Source organism: Arachis ipaensis, chromosome B8 (assembly GCF_059453495.1).
Source record: "Arachis ipaensis isolate K30076 ecotype BB chromosome B8, ASM5945349v1, whole genome shotgun sequence".
NCBI lineage: Eukaryota > Viridiplantae > Streptophyta > Magnoliopsida > Fabales > Fabaceae > Arachis > Arachis ipaensis.
Window position 1 is genome coordinate 93,265,611 of NC_142443.1, and position 26,059 is coordinate 93,291,669.

The following is a 26,059-nucleotide window of genomic DNA, read 5'->3' on the forward strand; positions in this document are numbered from 1 at the left end:
ATTCAGAGTATCAACTTCAAGAACTCCCTTCTTCATTGGCGTCCCATTACTCACAGGATTCCTCTCAGAAGTGTACATGAACTGGTTATTAGCAACCATGTCAATGAGTTCTTGAGCTTCTGCAGGCGTTTTCTTTAGGTGAATGGATCCACCTGCAGAAGTATCCAATGACATTTTAGCTAAGTCAGACAGACCATCATAGAAGATATCCAGGATGGTCCATTCTGAAAGCATGTCAGTAGGACACTTTTTGGTCAGTCCTTTGTATCTCTCCCAAGCTTCATAGAGGGATTCACCTTCCTTCTGTCTGAAGATCTGAACGTCCACTCTAATCTTACTAAGCTTTTGAGGAGGAAAGAACTTGGCTAAGAAAGCCTTGACCAGCTTATCCCACGAGTTCAGGCTATCCTTAGGTTGAGAATCCAACCAGAGTCTAGCTATGTCTCTTACAGCAAAAGGGAAAAGCATGAGCCTGTAGACTTCAGGATCTACTCCATTAGTCTTTACAGTATCACATATCTACAAGAATTCAGTTAAGAACTGAAAAGGATCTTCAGATGGAAGTCCATGAAACTTGCAGTTCTGCTGCATCAGAGAAACTAGCTGAGGTTTCAGCTCAAAGTTGTTTGCTCCAATGGTAGGAATGGAGATGCTTCTTCCATGTAAATTGGAATTAGGTGCAGTAAAGTCACCAAGCATCCTCCTTTCATTATTATTATTTTCGGCTGCCATCTCCTTTTCCTGTTCGAAAATTTCTGACAGGTGCTTGCTGGTTTGTTGTAATTTAGCTTCTCTTAATTTTCTCTTCAGAGTCCTTTCAGGTTCCGGATCTGCTTCAACAAGAATATCCCTATCCTTGCTCCTGCTCATATGACAAAGAAGAGGGCACAGAAAAATAATAATAATAGAGATCCTTTATACCACAGTATAGGGATCCCTTTGTGAGTGGAAGAAAAGAATGGAGAATCCAAACACAAAGGTGATGATAGGAGCAGAGATGTGAGATGAGGAGATAGAATATGATGAAAAGAGGAGAATTTTCGAAAAATATTTTTGAAAAAGAGTTAGTGATTTTCGAAAATGGTTTTTGAAAAATGTTAGTATTTTTCAAAAATTTTTAAAATAAAAAATAAAAATAAGAATAATTAGTTAATTAAAAAGAAATTTTTGAAAAAGAGGGAAGATATTTTCGAAAATTAGAGAGAGAGAGTTAGTTAGGTAGTTTTGAAAAAGTTAAGAAACAAACAAAAAGTTAGTTAGTTAGTTGAAACAAATTTTGAAAAGATAAGAAGTTAGGTGGTTAGAAAAGATATTTTGAAACCAACTTTTTGAAAAAGGTAAGATAAGAAGATATTTTAGAAATTAGTTTTGAAAAAGATTTGATTTTTAAAATCTCAATTAATGACTTGATTCATAAGAAATCACAAGATATGATTCTAGAACTTAAAGTTTGAATCTTTCTTAACAAGCAAGTAACAAACTTCAAATTTTTGAATCAAAACATTAATTGATTATGTTATTTTCGAAAATTTGAGATAAAAATAAGAAAAAGATTTTTGAAAAATATTTTTGGAATTTTCGAAAATAACTAAGAATTTTGAAAAAGATTTGATTTTTGAAAACGATTTTGAAAAAGATAAGATTATCAAATTGAAAATTTGATTTGACTCATAAGAAACAACTTGATTTTAAAAATTTTTGAAAAAGTCAACTCAAATTTTCGAATTTGATGAGAGAAAAAGGGAAAGATATTTTTTTTTTGATTTTTTTGAATTTTTATGATGAGAGAGAAAAATTAAAAACATCATTTTCATGTTTTTCTCTTTTATTTTTGAATCAAAACAAGGGATGCATGCAAGAACACTATGAATGTCAAGATGAACACCAAGAACACTATGAAGATCATGATGAACATCAAGAACATATTTTTGAAAAATTTTTAATGCAAAGAAAACATGCAAGACACCAAACTTAGAATTCTTTCATGTTTAGACTCTAACAAACGAAAAATGCACGTGAAAAACAACTAAAGATGCAAAACAAGAAAACATCAAGATCAAACAAGAAGACTTACCAAGAACAACTTGAAGATCATGAGGAACACTATAAATGCATGAATTTTCGAAAAAATGCAAGATGCATATGCAATTGACACCAAACTTATGATATGACTCAAGACTCAAACAAGAAACAGAAAAATATTTTTGATTTTTATGATTTTCTAATTTTTTTGGATTTTTTCGAAAATTATATGAAAAGGAAAAATAAGGATTCCAAAATTTTTAACATGAATTCTAGGAATCTTGCATTCTTAGTCTAAAGCTTCAGTCCAGGAATTAGACATGGCTCACTAGCCAGCCAAGCTTTCAATGAAAGCTCCGGTCCAAAACACTAGACATGGCCAATGGCCAGCCAAGCTTCAGCATGTAATTCAGACATGACATGCCTGACATACTCATTCCCAAAGGAATTAGACATGGCTTTACAGCCAGCCAGGCTTCAACATGCTTCATGAAACACTAGAATTCATTCTTAAAAATTTTGAATAAAAAAATTTTTTTTTGAAAACATTTTTATTTTTTTCGAAAACAGATGAGAAAATTTTAGAAATATTTTTGAAAAATTTTTGAAAATAAAATAAAAAGAAAATTACCTAATCTGAGCAACAAGATGAACCGTTAGTTGTCCAAACTCAAACAATCCCCGGCAACGGCGCCAAAAACTTGGTGCACGAAATTGTGATGTCCAGGCTCAAATAATCCCTGGCAACGTGAGCAACTTGGTACGTGCAATCGTGATTACACTTTGATTATGTAAAATTCATGGCTCTTTCTTTCCCTGGCAATGGCGCCAAGAACATGGTGCCAATACCATGGTTCACAACTTCGATACAACTATCCAGCAAGTGCACTGCGTCGTCCAAGTAATACCTTACGTGGGTAAGGGTCGAATCCCACGGAGATTGTTGGTATGAAGCAAGCTATGGTCACCTTGCAAATCTCAGTTAGGCAGATATAAAACAGTTATGGATTTTTCGAATTTAACTAATAAAATAGGGATAGAAATACTTATGTAATTCATTAGTGAGAATTTCAGATAAGCGTATGGAGATGCAATCATTCCTCTGAACCTCTGCTTTCCTGCTATCTTCATCCAATCAGTCTTACTCCTTTCCATGGCTGGCTTTATGCAAGGGCATCACCGTTGTCAGTGGCTACATCCCCTCCTCTCAGTGAAAAATATGCTCACATGCTCTGTCACAGCACGGCTAATCATCTGTCGGTTCTCGATCATGCTGGAATAGGATTCACCCTCCTTTTGCGTCTGTCACTAATGCCCAGCACTCGCGAGTTTGAAGCTCGTCACAGTCATTCAATCATTGAATCCTACTCGGAATACCACAAACAAGGTTTAGACTTTCCGGATTCTCTTGAATGCCGCCATCATTCTAGCTTACACCACGAAGATTCCGATTAAGAGATCTAAGAGATATTCATTCTAGCTTGTTTCATGTAGAACGGAAGTGTTTGTCAGGCACGCGTTCATAAGGGATAATGATGACGAGCGTCACATAATCATCACCTTCATCATGTTCTTGGGTACGAATGGATATCTTAGAAGCGAAATAAGATGAATTGAATAGAGAACAGTAGGACTTTGCATTAATCTTTGAGGAATAGCAGAGCTCCACACCTTAATCTATGGAGTGTAGAAACTCTACCGTTGAAAATACATAAGTGAAAGGTCCAGGCATGGCCGAGATGGCCAGCCCCCAAAACGTGATCACAGGATCAAAATACAATCCAGGATGTCTAATACAATAGTAAGAGGTCCTATTTATAATAAACTAGCTACTAGGGTTTACAGAAGTAAGTAATTGATGCATAAATCCACTTCCGGGGCCCACTTGGTGTGTGCTTGGGCTGAGCTTGAGTGTTGCACGTGTAGAGGTCCTTGTTGGAGTTGAACGCCAGTTTTTGTGCCAGTTTGGGCGTTCAACTCTGGTTTTGGATCCTTTTCTGGCGCTGGACGCCAGATTTGGGCAGAAAGCTGGCGTTGAATGCCAGTTTACGTCGTCTATTCTTGGCCAAAGTATGGACTATTATATATTTCTGGAAAGCCCTGGATGTCTACTTTCCAACGCAATTGGAAGCGCACCATTTCGAGTTCTGTAGCTCCAGAAAATCCACTTTGAGTGCAGGGAGGTCAGAATCCAACAACATCAGCAGTCCTTCTTCAACCTCTGAATCTGATTTCTGCTCAAGTCCCTCAATTTCAGCCAGAAAATACCTGAAATGATAGAAAAACACACAAACTCATAGTAAAGTCCAGAAATGTGAATTTAACATAAAAACTAATGAAAACGTCCCTAAAAGTAACTAGATCCTACTAAAAACATACTAAAAACAATGTCAAAAAGCGTATAAATTATCCGCTCATCAGTATGGTTTTACATATTTAATGCATAAGCATGTACCCAATTCCCAAAATTTTCAACAAAAATATAAAAACACACTTTTCTCTCAACCAATGTCCCAAGTTTCCCATACCCAAATGATACACATCCTCACTAGCCTAAGCTAATCAAAGTTCCAAATTAAGGGATATTTATTGTTTTTCACTTAGGGATAGTGATGTGCTAAAATTAAGAACAAAAGGGATTAAAGAGGCTCAAATTTGGCTAACAATGGTTGATGAAAGGTAGGCTATTTGGATGAGTGAGCTAAATGAAATGATGGCCTCAATCATATAGATGCATGTATACATGGAATAATGGACATAAAAAATCAAACAAATCAAAGATTAGAATCATAGAAAGAGAACAATGCACACAATAATGGAAAATAAGTGGTTATAAGATGTAAACACACAATTGGGCTCAAGACTCACATGCTTGTGTTCTTAGCTCAAAAACCATGTTCCAAAATAAATTTTTCAAGCAAGTACAACAAAAAATTTTTTTTTTCAAATTGGTAGGGGCTCTAAAAATAGTTTCTTGGAAAAGAAAGCATCACCCTAATCAAGTAATCCTAACATAAAAAGAAGTGATAAAATATGTACAAATTCTAACTAACATGCAACCTATCATGCAATGCAACACTAACTAGCAAAGGAAATTAAGAATTGGTGTTGAAAGAGGAAGTTGTTACCCATGGAGGTCGGTCGGACGACCTCCCCACACTTAGAAATTTGCACCGTTCTCGGTGCATGCAAAGAAGAGCATGGTGGACAGGTTGCTACAATTGATGAGCTCCTTCAAAAGGTTGTGTGGATGAACTTGTTTGTTGCCCCATTTGAAGCTTTTCCCTCCATTTGCTTCTTGGTGGCCAACCTAAAAGGAAAGAAAAAGAAAGAGAATTAAGCCTACAACAACGATATCAAAGCAATAAAACATAGGCGGGGGCTAATGCCAAATAAGAATAGGGTCCTCACTACATGGTAGTGATGCACGGAAAACTTGTCTCTCAACAAATCTCCCTTCGGCAAGTGTACCAAATTTGTCGTCAAGTAAAAACTCACAATAGAGTGAGGTCGAATCCCACAGGGATTGATTGATCAAGCAACTTTAATTAGAAGAATGTTCTAGTTGAGCGAATCCAGAATTTGGGTTGAGAGTTGCAGAAAATAAAATGGCGGGAATGTAAATAACAGAAAAGTAAATGCTAGAATTAAAGGACTGGAAGTAAATGACTGAAAATAAATTGCAGAATTGTAAATGGGAATGGGGGATTTGCTCATAAAAGTAAATGGCAGAAATTAAAGAGAATGGGTAAGATCAGAGATGGGGAGTTCATTGGGCTTAGGAGATGTTGCAATTCTCCGGATCAAGTTCATTTTCATCTCTTCCTCAATCAATGCACTCATTGATCTCCTTGGCAATCTTAAGTGATTGAATTACAATTTCTTGCAATTCAATCTCTCAAATCTTGATCAATAGCCAATTCCTTGGTCAATTGCTCATGAGAAGAGATGAAGTATAGTCACTGATTATACCACATGCATTTCCCAAATCAAGTATTGAGAGGGTTATAGTCACATACCCATCCAAACCCAATTTGGTCCAGCATGAGAAAGCATTTCTAGCTTGATCTCTTCATTCCTCTTTCAAGGTTCAAAAGAGATCCAAGTTTGAATAGCTTCTCTTCCAAGATAACTACTCAATTGGATGAAGATCGAAAGCTTTCAAGTAAAATCAAGAGTAAATATAGAAAAAGAATAATGAAAATTAGTATTGATCCATCAAATTACAACAGAGCTCCCTAACCCAATGAAAGGGGTTTAGTTGTTCATAGCTCTTGAAAATGAAAACAAAGATGGAGAATACATCATAAAACTAGAAATTGCAAAGAAAGTAAAATACAAAGAGTAGTTCTCTTTTTCCCAGCCTCTAGAACTTCTTCTCAATTCAAAGCTACTCCTATATATATTACTCTTCTCACCTTCTAGTGAGATTCTTCAAGTCTTGGGCCTTTGGATCTTGAGTTTGAAGCAGTTCCTTTCTTTATTTGGGCTTGGCTTTACTTGCAGAGAGAAAGTGCGAAGTGGGCGGAGACTTTAGTTCAGGATGTTAGGGGTGTCAATATTTAGTGAGAATATAAGTTCGAGAACGTTAGTGACACTTAACATTGTCACTAACGTTCTAATGAACCCCTTTGCCTCACGTTAAAACCCATGTTAACTAGGTTAACGTGGCTTTTAACGTTACCTTGTTAACCTTCGAGAACGTTAGTGACACTCAACATTGTCACTAACGTTCCAGTGTGCCCCTTCTTGCTTCACGTTAAAGCCCACGTTAACTAGGTTAACGTGGCTTCTAACGTGGCCCTTGCCATCCTTCGAGAACGTTAGTGACATTCAACATTGTCACTAACGTTTCAATGTGCCCCCAGGTCTCATGTTAGAGTCCACGTTAACTAGGTTAACGTGGCCATCTTTAGCCATCCCAACGTTAGTGACAATGTTGAGTGTCACTAACGTTGGCTCATCCTTCATTCCTCATCGTTAGCTTCCACGTTAACCAAGTTAACGTGGAAGTTAACGTGACTCTTGGGGGTTGTGTGGTTGCTTCAACGTTAGTGACAATGTTGAGTGTCACTAACGTTGTCGACAACTCTTCATCCCTTACGTTAGTTCCCACGTTAACCAAGTTAACGTGGGAGTTAACGTGGTACTTTGCACCATAGGCTAACGTTAGTGACAATGTTGAGTGTCACTAACGTTGGCTTCTCTTCCCCCCTTAACGTTAGAGGCCACGTTAACTAGGTTAACGTGGCTTCTAATGTGGCCACTTATGAGTAATTGCCAACGTTAGTGACAATGTTAAGTGTCACTAACGTTGGCTCAACTTCTCTTCTCCACGTTAGAGTTCACGTTAACTTAGTTAACGTGACTCTCTAACGTGGGCATTGATGGCTTTTTCTGAGAGTGTTATTGGCAATCACTTTTCTCATTAACCTTGCAAGTTACCTCCCCTTTTCTTGCTTCCTTTTGGTCCTGAAATCAAGCAATAAAGTGCATCAAAGCTCTAGTCCAAGTCATGAGTAATGCAACATAATATTTGTCACTAAACTTATGCAAAATCCTCATGAAATTATGTAAAATGCACAATGTATGCTTGAATCAAGGCATAAGTGAACATCTACCCAAAACTAGCTTATTTCCTAAAGAAATGCATGAAACTAACCTAAAAACAGTAAAGAAAAGGTCAGTGAAACTGACCAAGATACCCTGGCATCACAACACCAAACTTAAAGCTTGCTTGTCCCTAAGCAAGTACTGGAACAACAGAATGATGAATGGAATATCCAGAGGAATGAGTCATTCTTGTGGAAGTTATGTTACTGATTTTATGGTGGTTTCATGCATAGCAATTTAGGTTCATTCCATTACTGGCTTTCAGACCTTTATCATGTCCTAAAACACCCACTTTGTTTATATCCCATGAAACTTTTATTCATTGATCCTTTTATTGTTATTTCAAGGGTTGTTTGTGTTATTTAGGCTAAGTGCTCTGTAAGGGGGCAACTCTTTAAGATAAGCTTTCAGCCAACACTCCCGAACCAGTTGGTTCAAGGTGCTAGGTGTTGAGACACCCCTAAGGACTTACTCCCTCAAGCCTATCCCCCATACATACACACTACAGGCATTTAGTTTATTTATTTTCTTTTCTTGAGACCTTGTGTCCAGCACCTCTTTGGGTTACTAAGTGTTCTGTAGTGAAGGTTACTCTTGATAGTGGACTTTCAGCTGATAATCCCGAGTTAGTTAACCCAAGTTACCAAGTGATAAGGCACCTCTAAGAGCTTATTCATCCAAGTAGATCCCTCACACAGGAGCACCACAGACACTTGCCTCAAGATTAAAACCATTGATGCCTAGCCTTATTGCTTACTCTTTTTCTTTTGTTTTTCACTTCCATTGTTCTTTCCCTTTTCTCTTCTTAGGATCTTGTTATTAACTTAGTATCATGAGTGTATCCAAAGCAAAGTATTCAGGCCAGATAATTGTCATCCCAGCCTTGTGGTTGAACCAACTTAGCTAACTTATGACTACCCCAAAGATTCATGAATGCACTTCCACAATATGAACTCTACTCTGGTCTTTTAAAAACATAATCATTCTCTTTTTCAATTTGATTTAAAATGGACAAGCTTACAAGTAAATAAGGGAATGATGCAGTGACATTTAAACCAGAAATCATGGACCTATTCAGAAGGAAAACTTAAAAGACAGAATTTTAAAAAGTTTAAACATAACATGGAAGCAGGTTCTATTTCATACAAGATCTTCCTTATTTAAAGCATAGAAAACGATGGACTAAAAAGAACTCCACCACCTTTCATTCATGTGGATGTCTATGCTCCCATCCTTGTTTGTCCTCATTGTGTCTCTCTTGAGTGCTTGTACTTCCACTTCCTTTGCCTTTTCCAAGCAACTTCCTCCAGAAACCACTATCTTCCATCTTCTTCTTGAGTGTCTCCTTTAGCTGTTTCACTTTCTTCTCTTCTTGTTCTACAAATTCTTTTTGGACTTCATCATATGTGGGGATGGCGTATAGCTGATGCATATTACTGGTCATGTAGTTCAACTCAGCTTGAGTGTTTACATAGAACTCCTCCCTATGTAGTTGCCTTCCTTCATTGAGTATACTAAACTCATTGAAAGTTTTTATTTGGGCTATCTGCCACTGGTTGAGTTCTTGCAAGTGCTTCTCTTGAATCTCTTGCCTCTCATTCACTTGGTTGATGGCTTGAGTGAGCTGGGAGTATTGTTCCTGCTGCTGCTCCATTTGTTGTTTTTGCCATGCTTCCTGTTGGCTCAGCCGGTTCAGTATTTGCTCTTGTCCTTCCATATGTCTCTGTCCCAAATATTCAATGGCTCTTAGAAGGTGAGTCATATTCAAGTTGGCTGGGTCATGATGCTCTTTTTGTTGATATTCTTCCTGATGATATTCCTCTTGATGAGCTTCTCCCTGGGCCCTTTGCCTTCCTATATGTGGCCTTCTTAGTTGCTGAGCCAGTGTGGTATAGACCATTCGCTCGAGTGTGATTGGCCTCCCTGGGTTCACCCAGTCTGGGCTGCTGTCCTCAAATATTACCTTGGCCTTGTTGCACAAGCGGAGAATGGTGCTGGGGTACCAAAGTCTGGCACCTGAGTCAGCTTTCTCAGCTGACTCTTGAATCCCTTCGGCAATGAGCTCATGCACTTTGATTTCCCCACCTTGTACTAAGCATTGTACCATAGTGGCTCGATTGATGTTGACCTCTGAATTATTAGCAGCTGGTAGGATGGAGCTCCTTACAAGCTCAAACCACCCTTTGGCTTCAGGGTGAAGGTCTCCCCTTTTTATGAATTTTGGTCTCCCATCTGAGTACCTCTCCTAGTCAGCGGCTATGACATAGATATCTGATGCTATCTCTGAGAGCTCATCCTTATCGGGGCTTCTACTTATCCTTGCCTGATAACTCTCCTCATCAAAATGAGGTGATTTCAAGTGAAGAGCTCTTGTTATGGCACTTGGGCTGAAGTCCACCTTCCTTCCTCTCACATAGCTTTTGAAGGTTGGGGCTTTGGTCTTATCCTCTCTAACTGCAATTGCATAGAATTCTTTGATGAGGTTTCCATTGATCTTCCCCTCTGGACTGGTGAGCAATTGCCACCCCCTCTGTTCGATTTTTCTCCAAATCTGTGGTGATTCATTGGCATTGATTTGGAAGATTAACTCTGGCAATATCTTTCTGGCCCTTATCTGCTCAAATTCATGCTCATGAAAGGTAGTCTTGAATCTCTTGTCATCAAAAGGAGCACTCTCCATAGGTTCCTTCCTCTTTTGCCTCTTTGAGCTTGATGATGCTATGACTTGAGTTGTTGTTTGAGGGGGTTTGAGGCTTCGGATAGATGAAGAGTGGGTTGGTTAAAGCAATGTGTGATGAAGGGTTTAGTGTGCCAATAGAAGTGTGGAGAGTGGGGATTTGAATGTGAGGAGTGAGCATGCACTAAGGTTCACTTATATAAGAAAATCATAAGTGAATGAAGGGTGTGGATTGCATGAATGTTTACTAGATGGACGGATGGGGTTGTTTATGAAGGAAAGACAAGGATCATCACTTAATGAGAGTGATTGGTTCGGTCTTCAAGGGTCTTCTTTCTCCAATGTTGCATGGCAGCGTTTCCCCATGCGTTCCCTCTTGAGACATGTGTGTAGTGCTCTTCATTAAGTGGCGAAATCTCCCCCATTTAATTGTCCAATCAATCCCTTTTCATGCTTCTTTTCCTTTCCTATAAAGATTTGAAATAAGGAAATTAATATCATAAAAAAAATTTAAACTCTACGGCTAGAATAAAATGAAAGAAAGGATTTGATTGTTTATTTATGAATTCCAACTAACTAACTAACTATTGGTGGGTCCTTATATGCATTTTGGTGGCACCATGAGGTGACACCAAACTTAGTTTGGATCACTGTGATGGAGGTTTTGTGTTTAAAGCTCCCAAGACTAGCATGCGTCTTGTTTTGCTTTGAACACCAAACTTGTTCCTCACTATATTCTGCATAAGAAGATTTTCACCAATTGTTTGTCAAGTTTGGATTGAAGCTCATAAAGATTGACTTATTCATTATCATCTGAAAGCATATAAAACATGGGTTGCCTCCCATGAAGCGCTTCTTTAGCGTCACTAGCTTGACGTTTTTCCTTCATCATGGTGGTTGGTAGTGCTTAAAGTCCTCCCCTCTTGCTGTGGACTTGTATCCATTGGTTGGATCAATGATCTCTACATGTTCCAGGGAAAGAACTCTGTTGATAGTGAAGACCTTAGGTAATTGAGATGGAACAGTAGGGAGATTAGGGGGAATATCTGGGAAGTAAGCTGAGACAACTCTATCCCTTGGAGAGAAGTCTTCCGTAGGGATCTTCTTGTTCCTCCATCTCCTTGGTACCTTCTTCTTTGTTTCTTTTGAGGTTGCCTTCCCCTTGGTGACCTCTTTTCTCCAAGGAGTTGTGATGCTGTCTTCACCTGCCTCTAGAGGTTTGGGTTCCTCTAACTTTTCCTTGAGCTGTGGCAATTGCTGTTTTCCTTGTTTGTCAGTTAAGGGGGTCTCAGAATGAGCTGGCTGTGCTTCAGTGCTTTTTTTTTTTCAGTGTCTCATTATCATCTGTACTCAGTTCCTTGTCTTCTTGATCTGTTTCTTGTGAGAGTTTGAAGACATTAAAGCTGAGTCATTCATCATGGATTCTCAATATTAGCTCCCCTTTCTCTACATCGATAAGTGCTCTGGCTGTAGCTAGAAATGGTCTTCCCAATATGATTGGGTGAGTGTGAATTTCTTCCATGTCCAGAATGACAAAGTCTGTTGGGAGAAAGTACTTCCCAACCTTTAGCAACACATTTTCCACCACTCCTATTGCTTGCTTTTGAGTTTTGTCAGCCAGTCTGATAATGACATCTGTGGGCATTATCTCATTGATCTGCAGCCTCTTCACCAGGGATAAGGGCAGTAAGTTGATGCTGGCCCCTAAATCACATAGTGCTCTGTCGAACATATTTTCACCTATGGCACAAGGGATATGAAAACTTCCTGGGTCTCTTCTTTTTGTAGGCAACTCAGGTTGAATAAGGGCACTACATTCCTTGTTCATCACTATAGTCTGCCCTCCCTTGAGTGAGCTTTTCCTGGAAAGAAGTTCCTTCATATACTTGATGAATGCAGGCATTTGTTGAATTGCCTTGATGAATGGTATGTTCACATGCAGAGATGCAAACAAGTCTAGGAACCTTGAGTATATTCTTTTTCCCACAGCACCATTGAGCAGTTGAGGGAATGGTGCATAGAGCTTCAGCAGCTCTTGTTGTGAGATTTCTGGTTCTTTGTGATCTCTATCCTTCTCTTTTGTTGAGTTGTCTTCAGGTTGTTTGCACATTTTGCCTTGCTTATCTTCAATCTCTTGATCACTTGTAGTGACCATTTTGCAATCTTCCCATCTTACTTTCTTTGCTTCTCCCTTGGAGTTTTTCTCCGTGTCACTTGGGAAGCTATCAGTAGGTTTAGGGATCTTCTCAGCTAAATATCTCACCTGGAATTCCAGCTTCCTAATGGTCTCTCCCTGGTTCTTAATATTGGCTCGCACCTCCTTTTTGAACACCTTATTTTCTTGAATCTCTTGGCATATTCCTTCAAGTAAGGCTTCAATCTTAGAGAGCTTGTCATCAATTGATGAGTGATTTGGAGCAGATGTGCTGTTTTGGTTTTGATAAGTGTGTGAAGACGTGTTGTTGTGGGGGTGTTGAGATGTCCTCTGGGTGAATTGCTGGTGAGCTGCATTGTTGTTGGAGTTGTAACGTCTCTGGTCTCGGTTTTGATCTTGCTCACTTCCCCACCCAAAGTTTAGGTGGTTTCTCCATCCAGGGTTGTAAGTCTTGGAGTATGGATCATAATTTTTCCTTGGTGAATTCCCAATGTAGTTGGCTTGCTCCTGACTCCCCTCTGCTTCTTCATTTACTCCTTCTTAGATTGTTGATGAAGATGAGATTGCTGCTACTTGGTTCCTCTCCATCTTCTTGGTGAGGTTACCCAGCTGCTGGGTAATGAGCTTGTTTTGGGCCAACAGAGCATCTACATTGTTTAGCTCCATCACTCCTCTTGTGTTCCCTCTTTCGGAAGCATAGAAGTAGTCGTTTTCTGCTACTGTTTCAATAACATCTATGGCTTCCTCAATGGTCTTCTTCTTGTTCAAGGATCCTCCAGATGAATGGTCTATGGCCTTCTTTGACTCATAAGAGAGCCCTTCATAGAAAATGTGCAGCTGGACCCATTCGTTGAACATGTCACGTGGACACCTCCTTGTTAAGTCCTTGAACCTCTCCCATGCTTCATACAGAGTCTCACCATCTTGTTGCCTGAAAGTTTTAACCTCAGCTCTCAGCCTATTGATTCGTTGAGGAGGGTAGAATCTTGCTAAGAATTTGTTCACCACATCCTCCCAAGTTGTCAAGCTCTCCCTTGGGAAGGATTCCAGCCACTTGACTGCCTTGTCCCTGAGTGAGAAGGGAAATAAGAGCAGTCTATAGGCGTCAGGATGAACACCATTAGATTTCACTGTGTCACATATTCTCAGGAAGGTGGTCAAATATTGATTGGGGTCTTCTTGAATACCTCCTCCAAACGAACCGTTGTTCTGAACAAGGGTGATGAGCTGTGGTTTAAGTTCAAAGTTGTTGGCATGGATTGTTGGCTTTTGGATGCTACTTCCACAATTGCCTGGGTTTGGATTGATGTAAGAGCCCAAAACTCTTCTATCCTCCCCAGCATGATTTGCTCCACCTCTTCTGCCATGGTTGTGAGTCTCTTCTTCATGATGATTTTCCATGTTTTCTTCCATGTTAGGTTCAAAGTATTCCTCAAAGTGTTCCTCCTCTTCTTCAGCACCAACTACACGTTTTTCTTTTGCCTTCCTCCTTAGTCTAAGGAAGGTTCTCTCAGGTTCAGAATCAAAGAAAGTTGAAGCCCCGCTTCTTCTCCCTGTCATACAACCAACAAGTACAAGCAAAAAAAATAGGTGCAGACAGTATTTGTGTCAGAATTGCTATTAGTTGTGGGTGATGCAATATATCAAACAGTTAGTGGGTTAGCAAACAGAATTGAAAATAACAAAGAAAAACAAAAGAGTAGAGGGGGAAGGGAAGAAGTTTAACTAAATCAAAAAGTAAATCACTCAAACAGAAAAATGAAATTCACAAAATAAAAATGCTCAATCTAGTGATCTTCCAATTTAATCATTGTTGATGCACAATCAATCCCTGGCAACGGCGCCATAAACTTGATGCACGGAAAACTTGTCTCTCAACAAATCTCCCTTCGGCAAGTGTACCAAATTTGTCGTCAAGTAAAAATTCACAATAGAGTGAGGTCGAATCCCACAGGGATTGATTGATCAAGCAACTTTAATTAGAAGAATGTTCTAGTTGAGCGAATCCAGAATTTGGGTTGAGAGTTGCAGAAAATAAAATGGCGGGAATGTAAATAACAAAAAAGTAAATGCTAGAATTAAAGGACTGGAAGTAAATGACTGAAAATAAATTGCAGAATTGTAAATGGGAATGGGGGATTTGCTCATAAAAGTAAATGGCAGAAATTAAAGAGAATGGGTAAGATCAGAGATGGGGAGTTCATTGGGCTTAGGAGATGTTGCAATTCTCCGGATCAAGTTCATTTTCATCTCTTCCTCAATCAATGCACTCATTGATCTCCTTGGCAATCTTAAGTGATTGAATTACAATTTCTTGCAATTCAATCTCTCAAATCTTGATCAATAGCCAATTCCTTGGTCAATTGCTCATGAGAAGAGATGAAGTATGGTCACTGATTATACCACATGCAATTCCCAAATCAAGTATTGAGAGGGTTATAGTCACATACCCATCCAAACCCAATTTGGTCCAGTGTGCCCCTTCTTGCTTCACGTTAAAGCCCACGTTAACTAGGTTAACGTGGCTTCTAACGTGGCCCTTGCCATCCTTCGAGAACGTTAGTGACATTCAACATTGTCACTAACATTCCAATGTGCCCCCAGGTCTCATGTTAGAGTCCACATTAACTAGGTTAACGTGGCTTCTAACGTGGCCATCTTTAGCCATCCCAACATTAGTGACAATGTTGAGTGTCACTAACGTTGGCTCATCCTTCATTCCTCATCGTTAGCTTCCACGTTAACCATGTTAACGTGACTCTTGGGGGTTGTGTGGTTGCTTCAACGTTAGTGACAATGTTGAGTGTCACTAACGTTGTCGACAACTCTTCATCCCTTACGTTAGTTCCCACGTTAACCAAGTTAACGTGGGAGTTAACGTGGTACTTTGCACCATAGGCCAACGTTAGTGACAATGTTGAGTGTTACTAACGTTGGCTTCTCTTCCCCCCTTAACGTTAGAGGCCACGTTAACTAGGTTAACGTGGCTTCTAATGTGGCCACTTATGAGTAATTGCCAACGTTAGTGACAATGTTAAGTGTCACTAACGTTGGCTCAACTTCTCTTCTCCACGTTAGAGTTCACGTTAACTTCGTTAACGTGACTCTCTAACGTGGGCATTGATGGCTTTTTTTGAGAGTGTTATTGGCAATCACTTTTCTCATTAACCTTGCAAGTTACCTCCCCTTTTCTTGCTTCCTTTTGGTCCTGAAATCAAGCAATAAAGTGCATCAAAGCTCTAGTCCAAGTCATGAGTAATGCAACATAATATTTGTCACTAAATTTATGCAAAATCTTCATGAAATTATGTAAAATGCACAATGTATGCTTGAATCAAGGCATAAGTGAACATCTACCCAAAACTAGCTTATTTCCTAAAGAAATGCATGAAACTAACCTAAAAACAGTAAAGAAAAGGTCAGTGAAACTGGCCAAGATGCCCTGGCATCAGGTAGCTACAACATGTGAGTGAAAAATAAATTTAAGCAAAGGCATATTAACTAATACTTGATGCAAAAACAAAGTTAGAGCATGAAGAGCACTCAAAAGCATCAAGTTCAACTAGAAAGAGTGGGTCATGAAAGACATGTAAGCTCATATCAATGCACAAAGGGTACAATGATCATCAAAGGTTATGAATTGAATTAGAAATTTCATTACCCATCAATACCAAACAAGTCTAGAAGCACCAAGATTAACCAAGAAATTCTCAACAATTGAGTAAGAGCATTCAACACCATTATTAAAATAAGAAACTTAGAAAAGAAAATAAGAACAAGCTATAGAAACAAAATTAAAATGCAATAAATGAAAATAAGCAAATGCAATAAAAGAAAATAGAAGAAAAATTTCTCTTTTTTTTACCGGCGCGAACGCGTCATGTACGCGCACGCGCCGATGTGCAGTTTGGCCAAAGGACGCGTACGCGCCAGGTGCGCGCACGCGTGGGTTGTAGGCATAGAATAGGCACAAACTGGGCATAACTCTCTGGTTTTATTACCAGGAGTGTGAGTGGCGCTATCGGCGCGCATGCGCACAGCGTGCATGCGCGTGCTTTGTGCAATTAGAGTCAACGGCGCGTACGCGCCAGGTGCGCGCACGCGCGGATGGTTTGTGCCTCAGGCATGGTGCTGGCGCAGTGTAGGCACAACTCTCGGGTCAATGTATGGAGGGATGAGGTTTTTCAATCCACGCATCCGCGCACATGGCGCGCCCGCGTGGATGGTCGAAAATGCTTGAGGCGCGCGTACGCACCAGGTGCGTGCACACGCAGGTTGGTGCTCTATTTTTCAAAATTTTTCCAAGTTTTTGCACCAAACCAAGCATTCCAAACCTCCAAACAGCTACCAAAACACCATGAGACCTTATTTGACATACTAAACTACCAAATAAACTCAACAAACAAAATAGAACATGAAATTAAACTAATTACCAATATGTACAAAAGGGAAAAATTAAAAGAATTTACCATGGTGGGGTGTCTCCCACCTCGCACTTTTGTTTATTGTCCTTAAGTTGGACTTATGGGGAGCTCCTCATCAAGGTAGCTTGTGCTTGAAGCTATCCTTGAACATCTCCCAATGCTTGAATCTCCAATAAGCTTCATTCTTCAATGTTAATATCTTCAAGCTTTGATGGAGTTCTTCACAAACCATGAGCTCCCAAAGTTGATTCTCCTTGTACGATCCGGGATCCCACACTTTGTTTTGACACCCATCTTCAAATTGATCATCATGATTCCAATTGGATGGCATGACCTTAGAATTCTCAACTAAGTACCCAAACATTCTCCTAGACCCTTGCAATTTGGTTCTACACCAACCATTGTCATTCAACTTTGAGCATGCAACCATCATGAACTTAGAGTGATGTTTCCAACCACTACACAACTCTCTCATACACTTATCTCCACAAAGAGCTCTAAGTTGACCATCATTTTCAATCAAACCATATTCAAGTGAGAAAGTGAAGCTTAGGGATAGAAATTTTACCCACTTGAATGTTGTATTGGATGGTGACTTAGGAAGGGATGTCTCCAATGGTCTTGCAAGTTCCACTCCCTTGTGCTCTTCTATGATTATCTCCACCTCTTTACAACTTTCCTCAACTTTAACCTCTTCCGTTTGGTGACTAGCTTCCAATTTAATCTCTTCTTCATTGCTTACCAAGGGCATGGGAGGTTGTGCATCTTCTTCTTTGATCTCAATTTCAAGCCCAATGGGAGAGGATTCAATTGTAGATAGGAACTCCTCAATGATTGAATCCATCTCTTGATCAACTTCTTCAAAGTCTTCAATCAAGATATGCCTTGGAGGTTGTACACCCTCCTCAACATCAATATCAAGCTTTTTGAAAGAGGACACTCTAATTCTACATTCCCATGGACTTCCAACATCTCCTATGTTTTCAACCACTTCTTCCAGCTCATCTATCTCAACTTCTTCCCCTTGTGACAATTCTTGCTTCAACTTCTCTTCTTCACCTTGAAGCTCTAAACTCACTCCCTCACTATGCTCCTTGATTGTTTCTCCACATTCAACAATGGAAGTTCCTTGATCGCATAGGCTTAGGCGGGAGGAGACCATATTGTGAACGGCTTCCGCTAGGATAGCCATCTTGGCTTCTAGCTCCTTAAACTCCTTTTGATTCTCTTCTTGTCTTCGAATGTAAGAACTAACACATTCTTGGAGAGGATCATCCATTGGAGGTGGTGTGGGAAAAGAATGTTCATTGTTTGGGAAGAAGGTTTCATAATTGGAAGTTAGTTCATCTTGGCAAGGATATGGAGATGGTGTATATTGAGGTTGTTCTTGAGAGTAATTATGTTGGAATGGTGGTGGTTCTATGTATGGTTCATACGGTTCATAAGGTGGTTGGAATGGTGGATAAGGATTATGGTCATATGGAGGTGTTTGGTGAAAAGGGGCTTGTGAGTAAGGTTGTTCAAAGTCATGTTGAGGGGATGGTTCATAAGCATGTGGTGGTGGTTGTTGACAATCATAATAAGGGTCACCACATCCATTAGATTGATATGCATTAGGATTAGGATTATACCCATAAGAAACCGGAGGGGGTTGTTGCCAAGAAAGGTGATCAATCCTTTGAGGCTCCCTCCACTTTTGATTGTTCCATCCTTGATGCATGTTACCATTATAGTTCCCATTCCCTACAACATAATTTGAGCCAAACTCATAGCCAAAGTGAGGATGAGAATTCATAAGAGCAAATAAAAATATAAGCTAACAAAAATAAGCAACAAGTCCTAAGCCTAATAAAAGCTAACAACCAAGCAAAAGACAAACATATTCACATATTCACAATAGCCAATAATATAACACCATTGTAACTCTCCGGCAACGGCACCATTAACTTGACAACAAAAATTGTTGTCGGTAAGGAATTTCTCTTATAGAAAGAAGAATTTTGTTGTAAACATAGCTCCAAACCAACAAACAACTCTCACATCAAATTAAAATATGGTTTTGTCACATGTACAAACCCCAAATAAGAATTAACTGGAGTATTTGAGCTCTGGGTCGTCTCACGAAGAATTGCAATGAAGTGAATGATTATTGGCTATGAAGGAACAAGACGGTATGATTGATAAAGGGGCAAGGAAGTAAATGGACAAGAATTTAAATGACAAGAAGAGTAAATTAAGCAAGTAACTAAAGAAAGCAAGTAATAAAGAGAGAGACATTCATGGCAAAGATTGAGAATATAGGCTTTCTATCCTAGTCATACAATGATTAATTCATCTTATTTAGTCAACTCAAACAAATAGGAAGAAAGTCAAACAAGATTAATCAATCATACCACAATAATAAATAAGAATTTATCTTATTACATCATCTCCAACATTGGAAGAAGATATAGGTGATCTTCCATGAGAGAAAGTCTAACAAGACTAGCTAATCTCAATCCAAAAGTCCTAATCAACTTACTAATTAAATTAGCAAAAGATTAGCGTCAATGGAAACAATATTAGCTAACAACTCTAGATCACCAATATGAGTTGAGTTTTTATGACACAAGATTGCCTAATTACCATTTCCAAGCCAAGAATGCTCAAAATCTACTCTAAAGCCCAACCAAGCATTTTGTCAAACACTTGGTGGGTACAAATGGAAAGCATGGTAAAAGTGCAAGAATAATAAATCTATCAACTACCAATTGCAAGAAAAGTAAATTCTCAACTCAAATCAACAATTAAAAGAACATCAAACATTAAATTGCATTAAAAGTAAATCAAATCCAACAAGAGCATCTATGAACATAAAAGAGAGATTAACATTACAAATCATGAGAATGAGAGTGTAGAAGTAAGAAAACATAAAAGAAACAAGATGGAAACATATAATTAAACCTAGATCTAAGATGGAAATTAACCTAACCTAATTCTAGAGAGAAGAGGGAGCTTCTCTCTCTAGAAACTAACCTACATGATGCTATACTACCAAACAATTGCTCCCCCATTTGCCCAAGCTTGAATTCTGCATGAAATAGCATTGGAAATGAGTTGGGTTGGGCCCAAAGTGCTTCAAAAATCGTTGGGGGCAATTTCACTTTAGTGGGCCACGGGCAGCATCGGTGCGCACGCGTACATGGCGCGTGCGCACCCCTGAGTGCGAAGTGACATATGGCAAATTTTATATCATTTCGAAGTCCCGGATATCAGCTTTCCAACGCAACTAGAACCGCCTCATTTGGACCTTTGTAGCTCAAGTTATGGTCAATTGAGTGCGAAGAGGTCAGGCTTGACAACTTTACGGTTCCTTCATTTCTTCATGAGTTCTCCCACTTGCAGGCTTTTCTACTCACTTCTTCCATCCAATACTTGCCTTATGAATATGAAATTACTCAACAAACACATCAAGACATCAAATGGAATTAAAGTGAATTAAAATCACCAATTTTAGGGCTTAAAAAGCATGTTTCCACATTTAAGTACAAATCAAGGGAGAATTACAAAACCATGCTATTTCATTGAATAAATGTAGAAAAAGGTGATAAAATCCCCCAAAATAAGCACAAGATAAATCACGAAATCAGGGTTTATCATAGGCATACATCATTTGCATATGTTTGAATTGTTTGGTTTTGCCTATTTGTTTTGTATTGCTATATCATATTTTCTATGTTACCTGATTATGTGCTACTTGTTCTACTTGTACTTTAATTGTGTATTACTTGTTTGTATTGTTTGTGTTTGTACAACTGAGAGGTCCCTCATGCTGGTGTCGGTGGACGCTGAGGGTTGTTCTTGATGAGATGAACTAATGATGTAATTGAATAATGATGATGATTATTGAATGAGATCATTTGAGTTCCCTGGGTAGACGCAGTGAAGTGATTTTACTTGCTCCAGGTGAGGATATGAGGTAACGATATAGAATTGCTGAGACAGAATAACTGGTGATGGTTTTGTTTATGACCCTGATTCTGATTGGTTGGAGAGTTAGAGAGAGTTGAGAAGCATGAAAGATAAGAATTAGACTTCGCGTTCCCTTATGACAGTTGCCTATTTATGGATTAGCAAGAACATAGGGTGGATGTTTGGGAAAGGAAGTTTAGGATACTTAGCGAGTTTTTATTACAATGCATTGTATTTATTTGGCACTTTTACCGTACTGGGAACCCATGGGTTGGGGTTCTCATTCCGTATATATCTCTAGTTTTTCAGATATAAGTCTAGGTGCTCAGAAGTGAGTTGTGGTTCATCTGAGAGATGGCAAAGATCTTTATGTTCTCTACTTTGTATTTTGCTTAGAATCTCTCCACCTTTATCTCGAAAAGCTTACGTTATGTATTGAACTCTTTCGAACTTGCCTATAGAGGCTCTTATGTTTCTTTTGGGAGAGATTAGGAGATGTTGTTGTCAACTACTTTCATCATGTACCCTAGCCGGCCTAAACTTCGCGGGTCGCGACTAGTGGCTATTTACCTATATTATATATCTATATACTGTCCTTCTCTTAATATCCTTTATGCCTTTATCAGTATATCGCTTTTGGCTTCATGCTTTAACTTTTAGTTGTCGATGCTTGAGTGACACGACTTTACGATTTTATTTTTACTCTTTTCAGGCTTCTCGATTAATACTCCTTTCAAATATACTTATAGTTATATATTAAAAATCCACCTGAGAGTCGTACCACTGTAATATCATTGACTTATGACTCGAGCATAAGGATTTGAATATTAGGGTGTTACAGTTAGAAAAAGCTATCACTTAAAACCATCATACAAAAAGATGGTACGCAATGTCCTGTAGGGTGATAGTGCACTCACCCTAAGACAGGTGGAAAGTGTAGGTCTCCGGACACCAACGCCCGATGAATGCAATAATCAGGGAATTGTCAAAGACAAAGTCCCTGAGTTGCACCGTATCGTCAAACACAACCTCCCTCAAATATGGGATAATAGCATTTGGTAGTGCAAGAGTGTGACTCACTCGCCTAGCAAGTAGTACTAGACGAGGCATCTGTTAAAAAATAAACCATTTCAATAATAAATCTATTTCAATTAAATTCCAAAAAAATGATAATTGTAATAAGGAACAAAAAAGATAAAAATGATAATGAACAAGTTATTCAAAACAAAAGTTACAAAAAAATTTAATTCGAGTTAAAGAAATAAAGAAATGTAATAAACATTTACTAAATAAATTAAATTTACTAATAAGTTAAATTAAATTAATTAATTAACATTAACTAAGTAGATTCTACCACTTAATAGATATTAATGAAAAAAATATCCTAATTATAATTATATACTTATTTAACTAAAACAGAAAGATAACAACGAACACTGCTAACCTGGAAGTCAATCGTCCCAGTAATATGCCAAGTCACGTTCAGGCGGTTGATGTCATCATCTCGTGTATTTGCGTGTTGTGAACCCCATGTAATTAATAAATAATTAGCTAATAATTTAATTATTATTTAAAAAAATTAAAAAATTAAATTTTATAGCTTAATGAAGTAAAAATAATCACAATATAAATTTTGACACTAATTTTAAAGGTTTTGACCCAAAATTGGGTCGTTAGGCCAAACCGATTGAACCGGACCCACATTGGGACTAAGACCCAACATATATAAGGCTTACTTCAGCCTTCCTTCTCTTTCATTCCTCCATTCACGAAGAAGATGAGGGAGTGTTTGAAAAATATATGGATATGACTTTGGGAGTATTGAGATTGTTTTTTATGTGAAAAATTGGATTTGGATTGAGGTTTTGAAAATATAAGGGTTTTGGTGAGTAGTGGTAAAAATAGATTTTTATCCAACTTTGGCAGTCTATAACTTGAAACTTGGATTTTGGATTTGAATGAAATTTGTTTCAATTTAGCGACAATTTCAAAGCTTTAAAACGGTTTAAAGTTTGTGAAAATTGGAGTTGTGTAGAGGAAGTTATGGAAATTGGAAGTTGGGTATAGAAAATTGATTTTTAACTAAGTTGCAAAAAACCTGAAATTCTGGTGTGCGTGCATATGTGATAAACCCCCTTTTTTATGGTTTATCTTGTGTTGAATTTAGAGTTTTTTATTAACCTTTTCTCACATTTATTCAATGAAATAGCATGGTTTTGTGATTCTCCCTTAATTTGTGCTTAGATGTGAAAACATGCTTTTAGAACCTTAATTTGATAATTTTAATCTTCCTTTAATTCTACTAGATGCCTTGATGTCTTTGCTAGTGATTTCAGGATTGAAAAGGCTAGGAATGGACAAATAAATAAAGAGAAAATTATGCAAAGTAGAGAACACATGGAAAAGCCAAAGATTTGGATGCACCAATCCACGCGCAAGCGCCATGTACACGCACGCGTAGTTGCAAAATCCCCATGGATGCGCACGCGTGCTGTACGCATACGTGTCAGTACTGGTACGTGATTTTTAAGTGAAAATGTGCCCAGCGAACTTAGAGGAGCTATGGGGCCAGTTTGTAACCAACTTTGGCGCCAAAATGCTTAAAAGAACCAAGGATTGAAGGGAAAATCATCATTAATTGTGGGGGATTCCATCATTGGAGACAATTAGGATTTGGATTAGTTAGTTTTAGAGAGAGAAGCTCTCACTTTTCTCTAGAATTAGGATTAGGTTTAGGTCAATAATCTTAGATCTAGGGTTTAATTCATGCTTTCTTCTACTTCTACCTATCAATTCCTTGTTGTTACATCTTGTTCATTTATTCCTTGTTGCAATTTCTTCTCTTTTGTTTCCATACTCTGTTGTAGATCTACTCTTGTTCCTTCTATTTTCTTTCAATGAAATTTGAGGTAAATCATGTCAATAATGTTCTCTTTGGATTGTTGTTGTTAATTCCTTGCAGTAATTATTGTTAGATTCCATTGTTGTTGCCAATTTACTATGCTTTCCTTTTATACCTTCCAAGTGTTTGTCAAAATGCTTGAGAAGATATTAGAGTAGAATTTTATGCTCTTGACTTGGGAAGGTAACTTAGGAATTCTTGAGTTGCTAATGTCCAAGTGATTGATAGTTGATAGCCAATGACACTAGCTCTCATTAATTCAATTAGTGAACAGCTAGGACCTATGAACTTGGATTGATATAGCTCATTTGACTTTTATCTACCTGTTAGAGGATGACTTAGTGGGATTGATCCTTGCAATTATCATATTGTGGTTAGTGATAAGGATAGAGATCCTTGACCACCAAACCTTGCCAAGACCTTTTTGTCATTTCATTCCCTTTATCATTTACTTTTCTTGTTTCCTATTCAAAACCCCAAAATATACATGTCCAGGGCCAATAACAAGAACACTACCCTACAATTTCTTTGACAGACGACCCAAGATTTAAATACTTTGGTTTATAATTTTAGGGGTTTATACTTGTGACAAACAAATTTTTGTATGAAAGGATTATTGTTGGTTTAGAAACTATACTTCGACGAGATTTCATTAGAGAAATTCTATACTATCAGAATTCCATTTATCAAAATAGCGTGCGTACGCGTCCCTGCCCTTCCCCCCCTCGCTTTTTTTTATAGAAATGCTAAAAGCAGCTTAAAATCTCCCTAAACTCTACCTACAACTCAAAACCAACTACAAATGAAAATTTAATAAAAAATTCAAAAGCAAACAACATAACTTTCACTTCAAGCAACTAACAACCAAAACATGAATGCATGACTATATAAGTTTGGTGTCTTGCATGCATTGTTTATTTGATCTTAGTTGCATTTCTATTGTTTCTCATCATTAAAAATTCAAAAAAATTTTCAAAATTGTGTCTTTTCAAGTCAATAACACAGAAAATTGAAGATTCAGAACATTCTGAAGAGGAATTACATAGAAAAAGCTGGGCGTTCAAAACGCCCAGTGAAGAAGGAAAACTGGCATTTAAATGCCAGCCAGGGTACCTGGCTGGGCGTTTAACGCCCAAAAAGGTAGCATTTTGGGCGTTAAACGCCAGAATGGATGCCATTCTGGGCGTTTAACGCCACGATGACATAAGAGGGAAGATTTTGTTTTTAATTCAAATGTTTTTCAGGTTTTCATAATTCTTCAAAATCTAATCTTTTTCAAATCATATCTTTTCAATCATATCTTTTCAAAATCAATTTCTTTTCAATTTTTTATTTATTTATTACTATTTTCGAAAATCTTTGCTACAATTAATAATTTAATTCAAAATTTTCTAGTTGTTACTTGCCTATTAAGAAAGGATCAAAAGTTTTAATTCTAGAATCATATCTTCTAATTTCTTGTTAGTCAAGTAATCAACTTTAATTTTAAAACATTCTCATTTTAATTTGATTTTCAATCATATCTTCTCAATCATATCTTTTCAATCACATCTTTTTCAAAATTAAGTTTCAATCATATCTTTTTGATTTCTAATTTCAAAATCTTTTACAAAAATCACTTAATTTCTTTCCCAATCTTAATTTTCGAAAAACCTTTACCAAATTTTCAAAATTTCTTTTAATTATTTCAAAATCTTTTACTTTAATTTCGAAAATTCTTCCCCTCTTCTCACATCCTTCTATTTAAGGACTAACACTCCTTCACTATCAACAATTCGAACTCTATCCCTCTTGATAAGTTTGAATTCTTCTCTTTCTACCTCCTCCTTCTATTTTTCTTTTCCTCTGACACCTCAAGGAATTTATATACTGTGACATAGAGGATTCCATACTTTCTTCTTCTCGCTTTCATATGAGCAGGAGTAAGGACAAAGACATTCTGGTTGAGGCTGATCCTGAACTCGAAAGGACCTTGAAGAGAAAGCTGAGAGAAGCTAAAGTACAACTCTCTGTAGAGGACCTAACAAAGCTTTTCAAACAAGAAGAAGCCATGGCAACCGAAAACACCAACAATACAAGGAAGGTGCTTGGTGACTTTACTGCACCTACTCCTGACTTCTATGGGAGAAGCATCTCAATCCCTGCCATTGGAGCAAACAACTTTGAGCTTAAGCCTCAATTAGTTTCTCTAATACAACAGAATTGCAAGTTTTATGGACTTCCATTAGAAGATCCTCATCAGTTCTTAGCTGAATTCTTGCAAATCTGTGACACTGTCAAGACTAATGGGGTTGATCCCGAGGTCTACAAGCTTA

At 38.0% G+C, this 26,059-nt stretch overlaps 2 non-coding genes across 2 annotated transcripts; both read left to right on the plus strand.

Moving 5' to 3' along the window:
• The first annotated feature begins 229 nt into the window (after positions 1-229).
• On the plus strand, positions 230-336 carry LOC148548844 (small nucleolar RNA R71). Its single transcript, XR_015897159.1, has one exon. It is a non-coding gene; the product is annotated as a small nucleolar RNA R71 (small nucleolar RNA).
• Positions 337-13,323: 12,987 nt separating this feature from the next.
• On the plus strand, positions 13,324-13,427 carry LOC148548845 (small nucleolar RNA R71). The gene has a single exon (XR_015897648.1). It is a non-coding gene; the product is annotated as a small nucleolar RNA R71 (small nucleolar RNA).
• The last annotated feature ends 12,632 nt before the right edge of the window (positions 13,428-26,059 follow it).